At 31.7% G+C, this 9,225-nt stretch overlaps 1 protein-coding gene across 2 annotated transcripts in view; it reads left to right on the top strand.

Annotated features, from left to right (window-relative positions):
* The first annotated feature begins 5,547 nt into the window (after positions 1 to 5,547).
* Positions 5,548 to 9,225, top strand: part of Rbp6 (RNA-binding protein 6) — a 581,361-nt gene continuing 577,683 nt past the window's right edge. The window contains exons 1-3 of one of the 2 annotated variants that reach the window (XM_012364145.2): positions 5,548 to 5,767; positions 7,022 to 7,159; positions 8,958 to 9,095. The gene's annotated coding sequence lies outside the window, so the exon portion shown is untranslated. Of the gene's footprint in view, positions 5,768 to 7,021; positions 7,160 to 7,809; positions 7,902 to 8,957; positions 9,096 to 9,225 lie in introns of those variants that run through there. The other variant, XM_067360265.1, reaches the window with a different exon arrangement.

The following is a 9,225-nucleotide window of genomic DNA, read 5'->3' as shown; positions in this document are numbered from 1 at the left end:
TTGTGCGGTACACAATTTGCACACTGCTTGCACGCACGCACGCACACACACACACACATACAAAATTATAGAAGTAATTTATTAAAATAATTTAAATGTACATTTTCAAGTTACAGGTTATTGAAAATAACTGATCTTTTGCTAAATAAACTGTAAATGCAAAAGTAAATGCTACAATACATGTATTTACAATACGTGCGTATTTATATTTCAAATCTGATTGATATACATAATCATGTTTTACAAGTATGCATTACCGACACTTTGTAGATATAGCACATATCGGAACCAAAAAGTCGTGGACGTAGCACGGAAGAGACCCAAAAGATCGTGGACATTGCCTACGGGATTCGTGGACATTGGCTACGTAGTTCAATGTGCACGTTTTGTGCACATAGAAGCGCTAACCCACGGAAACACGTAAAATGCGGGCATATCCACTCTCAGTCTTCTCTCTACTATTACTAAATGATTTGGTAACTATTACCAAATTATTTAGTAATAGTTACCAAACCATTTAGTAATAGTTATTAAATATTTGGTAACTATTACCAAATAATTTGGTAACTATTACCAAATATTTAATAACTATTACCAAATAATTTGGTAACTGTTACTAAATATTTAGAAACTATTATCTAATGGTTTGGTAACTATTACCAAATATTGAGTGACTATTACCAAATGATTTGGTAACTATTACCAAATTATTTAGTAACCATATTTTGGTATATTTAGTAACCATATATTACCATATATTTGGTAACTATTAAGGCATGAAAGATCGATACTCGAATGTATCGAAAGTCTCGAAGTTTATTGAAATGTTGTGTTAAAATTTTAAACACAAATGGGTAAACAAAACAGGCTACCTGAATAACTCTTTTATTTTTAATAATAGAAAAAATGTTTCAGACAAAAGTTGCATTATTTTAAGGGGATCATTACATAATATGTATATTTTTTCTAACTGGAAGCGTTTTGGAGATTTGAAGGCCAACTTTGATTTTTTAAATAAAACATTCTGATTTTTTTAATATAAATTGATTCCTGGAATCAATTTATATTAAAACTTTCAACTAGTTCTAAGGCAATTTAACATTGTAAAGATAGCCACAACGAATAAAAAACAAATATAATAAATACAACATTTCAAATATTAAAAGCTGTTCCAACAATTTTACATTACTACTTTTGGCAAAGTTGTTGCTTTTATATAAAGCAATATACTAAATAAGATTATCGTGTTTTATACAAGTTTATGTGTATGTGCCCGTAATATCAATAACTGCTTTGGTAAGTATGTTATTACAATTTCATATAAATATGTATCACAGTTTTTTATACGAAGAGAGTACAGTTTGAATTTTCCATCAAATCATAGAATAAATTTTTTGGTGTTTCCAATATCTCGATGTTTCACGTATCAAATAAAGTCGAAGCCGTAGAAAGACGGTAGTTAGATCGAAGTGCCTTCGTTTTAACATATTTACTACTTATGATACGTGAAACGAGCGCAAACCTTTATGCCAAAAATCGCGAATGGCAATCTCGTAAATGCAATTGACTGTTGATGCCAGTCCGACTTACATGGTATCTGATTGGAATAGAGCTTGTAGCTTTTGTATGGAGTTTTCGCGGACGCTTCGGAAATCGCAGAAACTACAGAGCATGAAACATCGCGGGCGAATTTGGAGCCTGCTCGCGAAACTTGATAAGCCAGCATAATATTTTTCCTAGATACATCTAGGACGCGGAATCTATAGCTCAGAATCCTATTTCTTCCACGACGCTCCAATTTTTATATTTTATGCGATGGAATGCGACTTGGCGAGATATATTTGATGTGCTATTTAATAAGTCTATCGTTTTCAGTTGCTATTTTCTAACGCAAATAAAACAAGTAAAATGTTGATGATTGTTGGCAGAAAAATAACATGGAGAAGGAAAACAAATAAGTAACACAAATGCAATTTTTTATTTAATAAATATAAATTGTAAGTTTTTCTTTACTGACACTTTAGTTTTGATATTGCGTTAGAATATCACCGGTATACTATACAGTTAATATTAGTTAATATTAACAGAGTTACTAATAAAATAGAAAGTTTGGTAAAGGCAGAAACTTGCACGAGAAATTACGTACCGAACGTTGCTTGATATTAATGAGTCTTTTACCAGTTTCTGAAATCGAGTAACTTGCAGAAATGTACGGTCAGAGTACTAACTATACTTAACTATATGTCGAGGCAGAAGTCCGCGGTTATCTGACTTACTTAGGCCAATTCTTCAATTAAGTCACGGGGGTTTATCTGAAAGTAGAGAGCTTTCACCTATTATCACCCGATTTTATCAAAGTTACGCTCAAAATTAATGAATATTTAAATTGCATATTTTAAACATTAAAAAATGTCTTTCCAACATCTAAAACTTTTTCTTTTCAATCTTTATTATTAGTGCTTTTAGTAAACATTTAAAGTTTCGATATAAATTCATCACAACTTTTATTTAATATTATGCATAATGTAACTCTTTTAATTTTCTTATATCCAACTGTACAAAAAATATCTATAATTATATAATAAAAAACTTTTACTTTATTTTAATAAGGAGAAATTTTTTTTGAGGATGGCAAATAATTGAAACTGATACAAGTAACAGTTTGATATCGATTTTGTCTTCTTTTTCTTTTTCATCGGTGCTGCGTGCTATATTTCCCGACATTTCTTCCTAGTGCTCGCTTCTACCGCGGTATTATTGCAAAAACGGTTTGTCAGATATTTAAAAAAAAAAGACGTCACGAGAAAAACGACGGATAAGCGACAGTAGGGGCGGTTACGAAAAGCACCTTAACGAAATTTCGCTCGTACTTGGTTGCATGGCCTGGCAAAGTGACACTCCTCTGACAAGTAATCGAGTTATTCGACGTCTTTCCGGACGCTCGTCTTGCCACCTTCTGTGATCGCTTGCCAGCATTGCTCAGCGATTCATTGATTACTCCACAACTTAAAAAAAGATTCACAGAGCACATAAAAAAAGAGAAATAAACACGAGTGTCAGAGCTGAAACAAGCAAATTTCTCTTTCTACCGAATTTATCACATGATTATCACTTTTCAATTGTTTTCAAATTGTACAAAATATTTGGTATTGATAATATATTGGTAAAATTGAAAGTCAGAATATATCGAAGATTGTAGGGAGCTTGCGATGTCTCTCTTGTGTTCACGCGAAAGATATTAATTATTTGTGATGCTTACTAACAATGTGGGCGAGACGTGTCTTATCTCCGTCATTAGAGATGGCTTCACTAATTGGACAAATCTTTTCGTCAGCCGCAAGATCGAGCATTGAATTTCTAAAGTACTTTGTAAGAGTACAAAGCTACGAAATTTAAGATACTTTTCTGTATATATAAAAAAGATTTTAATATCTAAGAGCTCCAACTTTAATATTAATGTGGAATCTCAGCATATAATTTTGACATCAAATAATTATCGATGCCGAATATATTTTATTTTTCTTCAAGATTCAATTCTTTAATTTGACACTATCATAAATTTATTATATTTTTTATTTCTCTTTCCTACTTGTTTTATTCTTCGCTTGTCTAAATTCGTATTATGTATCGATTAATAAAATTATAGTACAAGGAGTGTGATACAATTGATATTTAGTATATCTCGCTTTAAAGTACACTATAGTTGACTTCAAGATATTCGTTGTTTTTAACAATCGCGAAATCCATAGCATCGTCAGGCACGGTGCAGGAGAGAATGAGACGAGGGTGGCGACGGCGAGGGGTGGAAGGAGTGGATGGCTTTGCAGTGCAGTTCGGCCAATATTTCAAACGACTAGACATTCGGAAAGAATTGACAAGGTACGCGCGCGTTCCTATCGCAAAACAACCCTTTCGTCCGCGGGCCAGGCTGGCGTCGTGGCGCATCCCCCAACATAGAGAGGGGTGCCGGAGGAGCCCCGCCAGCGGCCATCTTGTTGTTTGTGCAACCACCCTCGGTCGTCACATTCGCGCCCGTTGCCACCCTCTATCGCGTCCCATTGGCGCGTTTAATCGCCAACAACCGGCTAACGTCGAAAAGCGGATTAATCCTTAAGGATAATTGGAAGAGAATCGTCCCGATTGCATTTATGTGGAAAAATAAGGGATTGGGGAAAGAGACGTTGGATGAGCAAGAGAGGGGAAAACTGGTCATTGGTAGCATGCCAAGTTTTACTCTCCTGCGTTGCAATCTGCGTGTTTTTCAGGGCAAATATGAAAATAATAATAAAAATTGATTCAAAATATACTTTCAATTATATTCACGTTTTTTGATATAGCTATAATATTTCGATGCTATCATAAGTGCGGCAGTAAATCGAGAACTTAATGCAATTTTCCCGCTTTTTTCCCGCGAGAAAAGCTAATGCATTTTACAGGGGCAATGCTCGCGTTTTGATCGCACAATGCGAAAAAATATTTTCGCGCCACGCCAGAATTGTTTTCGTGACCGCGCGGATTTAGCGAAAAATGTCCGCAGGCGTGAAAGCGCTTGCTTTTAACGCATCGAGTATAGTCTGCTACTCGTAAATCCGGTCGTGCCGATTTGAATCGTCCGGTAGCGCGATAGAGGACACCGATAGAATCCCCGACAAATGTTGAGAGGTCAATAACCCAGTGTACCCACTGCTTTTTCCATAGCTGCGAAATGGATGTGGAAGCTCGTTGTGGCCGGCAGCCGAAACGCGCAAGTATTCCTTCGGCGGAGATGATCGAGTTTCGCCGCAATTGAAATTGATATTGATATTTTTTGCGCGTCGCCGCCGTTACCATCCTGCTGTTGCTACTTCGGTGCAATGCGTGCGAGTAATGCTTATGAGAAAAACCGAAATATTTTCGTTTATACGCATCATCAAACGAGAATTATAAAAGTATTCAATATTTCTCCTATGAGTTTATTCAATAATTTTCTTATCTCAAGGTAGTGATCCGTCGTGATGTCTTAATTACAGAGTTTAATTATTATATTTTTAGTTCTTGGAGATATAGCATTCCACTAATTACAGACTTATTAATAATTTCAGTCGCTGTTTAGATAAAAACAGTAAGACCAGTTTATTTGTGCCGCATAAATTAACAAATTAATCTTTATTTTCACACGAGGTATGCCAATTAATTCTTACCCTCAATTTTAAATTAAAAATTTTAAAATTACAATTATTTTTTATTACAAAACCTCAAAAGATGCCTAATAGGTGGCGTAAAATGTCAAAAAACTATAGAAACAATGATCATTGATTGATAATTGAATCATTATTATATTAATCGCAAATAAATAAAGAATTTAGTTAAAAACCAATAGAATTAACTGACATACTTAATATGTTATCGAATTTTTAGAATATTATTGAAAAAGAAAAGTAAAACATGAACTTGCAAATTATTTTTATATATAGTTATCTTCTGAATTAGATGTAAATAGTGAGCACATTGACCCTATCGATAAAATGTTAATGTACCATGCGTCTCTATTAATCGTCGATAGTCGTCGCTAGGCGCAGTTGAATGATGAGCATCTTCAGTGACAGAGAATTATCCGGAACAGTATAGAACAATAGCTGTACAGTGATTATGTCAAGTAGAAATATTGGAGTATGAAGATCAGCAGTAAATAGTTCCTTACTATATCATGGCTTTTGGTTTAATCGCACGCTTATGCTAGTCGCCGGATGGCAATCATAGTGAATAGATACGTTTGATGCGTGCCAAGGTAAAATGAAAAATATTGTCGTGATTATTCCCGCCATATGTGTAGATTTTGATGATTTCCAAAAATATGAAACAATTGCAATTACAATGAGAATATTTCAGTTATAATAACAATTATTCAATAATAATCAATATTTCGATGCATAGATCACAGTTAACGAGGAATTTATCAAGTTTTTTCGATCGCAAAATGACGAAAAATGGCGGGCTTTTTTTGCTGCATTTGTGCGTCTGTTAGTTGCAAAGCAATTGTCGCGAGCATGATAAAATTTCGTATCAAGAAAAAATATCAGTCGATTACTATCAATCAAGAATGCATCGTGTTTTAATATAAGCGAGTTTAGTGATTAATATGCAATATGCTCTGATTACCGCATATAAACATCACATATGGAGTGTCGAATATTTTCTTTTTTTACGTGGGAAATTACATGAATATAAAATATAATAGTAAATATCTGAAGTATCTTTGTTAGTCACTAAGTTACAATCACGTTGCGTATATACGAATTTCGAACAAGCCGAACAAAAGAGTCCGGCTATTACGTATTGTAGAGTCTACAAAATGTAAACAAACACTTGGCCTGTTTGTTTGGATTACGCATTTGTATGCATAGATTTGTCGCGTCGCATGCTCCAACATGCATCTATAGTATATGTAATGTAATACTATAGATTGGAGCATATTGGAGCATGTTGGGACATGCTACGCGACAAATCTTTTGTTTCAGCCTGTAAGTATGTAAACATTCCGGAGTGTTCAAAAAAGTATGTCGTTTTGAACTATCAGTTTTACAAAGAATTAGTCATTGAGAAGCCAGTGGCAAACAGTGACCAGTGAGTCTATGTAATAATTATTATTAATTTTATACATATAAAATTTAGTTCTTTTTAATGAAACATTTTTATACAAATTTAATAATATTGTATAATTCTGTTTCTTTATAAGTGCATTATCAAGAAATACTTTTAATAATATGCTTAAAAAATAAAAATTATTAAAATAATTCATAAACTTTTAAATATTACCAATCAATTATATTTTGCATGAAATAATATTAGAAATAATGAACGAAATAAGTCGACTTATGTCAAAACAAACACGTTAAATTTTTTATTGCTTTAATAATAGAATTTATTACATTAATATAGAATTTATTTATGTATGGTCAATTCGATAAGATCAATAGTAGCTAACTAAATATTAATTGATCACCAATATTTATTGTAGCTACTTTATACAATCTGTTTACAGATTTACCATTTCTCTGTACATTAATCAACGTAATCACGGGATGGTGAATGCAACATATATTCAACAGACTGCTGCGTGTAAATATCATCAGGAGTGAAGGTTTAAGAAAAAGGAATGGAAATGATCAATCGATAGGAGGTAAGCAGCTAACGGTGATTGGTGAGTCTATGTAATAATTATTATTAATTTTATACTTATAAAATTTAGTTTCTTTTTATGAAACAAATTTATGCAAATGTGACAATAATAATAATAGACCCTGAGTGCATTATAAAAAAGACACATAATACGATTAAAAATTTTATTTAATAAAATAAAGAAATTTTGGACATTAACAGAATTAAATATTTTTTTGAAGAATTAAATATTTTTTGAATGAAATGGTATAGAAATAAAATAAGACATATATCAATGTGTTAAATTTTTTACTACATAAATAATATATAGAATTCACGCATAAGTGTGTGAATTTGTTCTAATTACTATTAACGGATTAAATATTAATTGACTATAATCTGACAATGCTAGTAATATATTATTTGTTGAACCAATAACAGATTTCAAAAATATAACAGCAAAAAGATATAGCAAAAAAATAAATTTTAAATTTAGTTCTATGTGTAGTAAGTTATTTTCCGTTTTAGGTAAATAATAAGATAAATAATAAGTAACAATTAACCCTCTATCTATAAAATGTTAATGTACCGACTGTGTCTATTAATTGTCTCTATTAGTTGTCTTTATTGTCGCTAGGTGTTGGTATATTTTAGCCAACTTCAGATATGTAGAACATTCCAGAACAATCGCCGTGATTACGTCGTGCGGAAATATTTTGCAAAGATTGATTAATAGAAATTAGTTCGTTCAAGGATCATGGCTGGTAAATCTCTTTAATTTAATCACATGTTTATATACTAGTCACCAAATGGCAATCGTAGTGAATAGATAGATTTAATGCGCGTCGAGGTAAAATGTAGAGCAATTGTCGTTATTCCCGCCATTTTGTGTAGTACGATTCTCACGATCCCGAAATATGTTAAACAATCGTTACTATTACATCGAGAATATTTCAATAATAACAACAGTAACTCAATAATAACGATCAATATTTCGATCCGTGGATCATTGTTAGCGAGAAACTTATCGAATTTCTTCGACAAATCGAAATCGCGACGATTGATGAGTTAACATATTTTGCGTCTTTTTCTATACCGAATAAAGGTATTTCAGATGATTATGTGAATATAGGCTGTAAAAAATGTTAATACTTGGAACGTTTGCTTCTATTATGTGCTTGAAAAAATACGTCACATTCGCGAATATAAATTTTGGGAGTGTTAATAAGTACAACAGCGAATAAGTATAACAATTAATAAGTATAACATATGTTCAACAGATTGTTGCATATATGTATATATATCATCGAGAGAAGAGAAATGGAAAGGAATCTAAGAAAAAGAAGGAAAGCTGTTTTACTCACATCGGTTGATCCGATGTGAGTAAAACAGCAAACGGCGATCGATGAGTTTATGTAATCATTATTATTAATTGTATACATATAAAATTTAGTTCTTTTCTGTGATACAATTTTATACAAATTTAATAATATTATATAATTCTGTTTCTTTATAAGTGCATTATTAAGAAATACTTTTAATAATATAATTAAAAATTTATTTAAAAAATTCAAAAACTTTTAAATATTACCAATTAATTATATTATTTTGCATGAAATAATATTAGAAATAATGAACGAAATAAGTCGACTTATGTCAAATCAAACACGTTAAATTTTTTATTGCTTTAATAATAGAATTTATTACATTAATATAGAATTTATTCATGTATGGTCAATTTGATGAGATCAATAGTAGCTAACAAAATATTAATTGATCACCAATATTTATTGTAGCTACTTTATACAATCTGTTTACAGATTTACCATTTCTCTGCACATTAATCAACGTAATCACAGGATGGTGAATGCAACATATATTCAACAGATTGCTGCGTGTAAATATCATCAGGAGTGAAGATTTAAGAAAAAGGAATGGAAATGATTAATCGATAGGAGGTAAGCAGCTAAGGGCGATTGGTGAGTCTATGTATTAATCTTATTAATTTTATACATATAAAATTTAGTTTCTTTTTATGAAACAAAATTTATGCAAATGTGAGAATAATAATAATAATATTCTCCAAGT

This window comes from Linepithema humile, chromosome 8, assembly GCF_040581485.1.
Source record: "Linepithema humile isolate Giens D197 chromosome 8, Lhum_UNIL_v1.0, whole genome shotgun sequence".
Classification (NCBI taxonomy): Eukaryota; Metazoa; Arthropoda; class Insecta; order Hymenoptera; family Formicidae; genus Linepithema; species Linepithema humile.
This window is presented reverse-complemented; position numbering and strand designations above follow the sequence as displayed.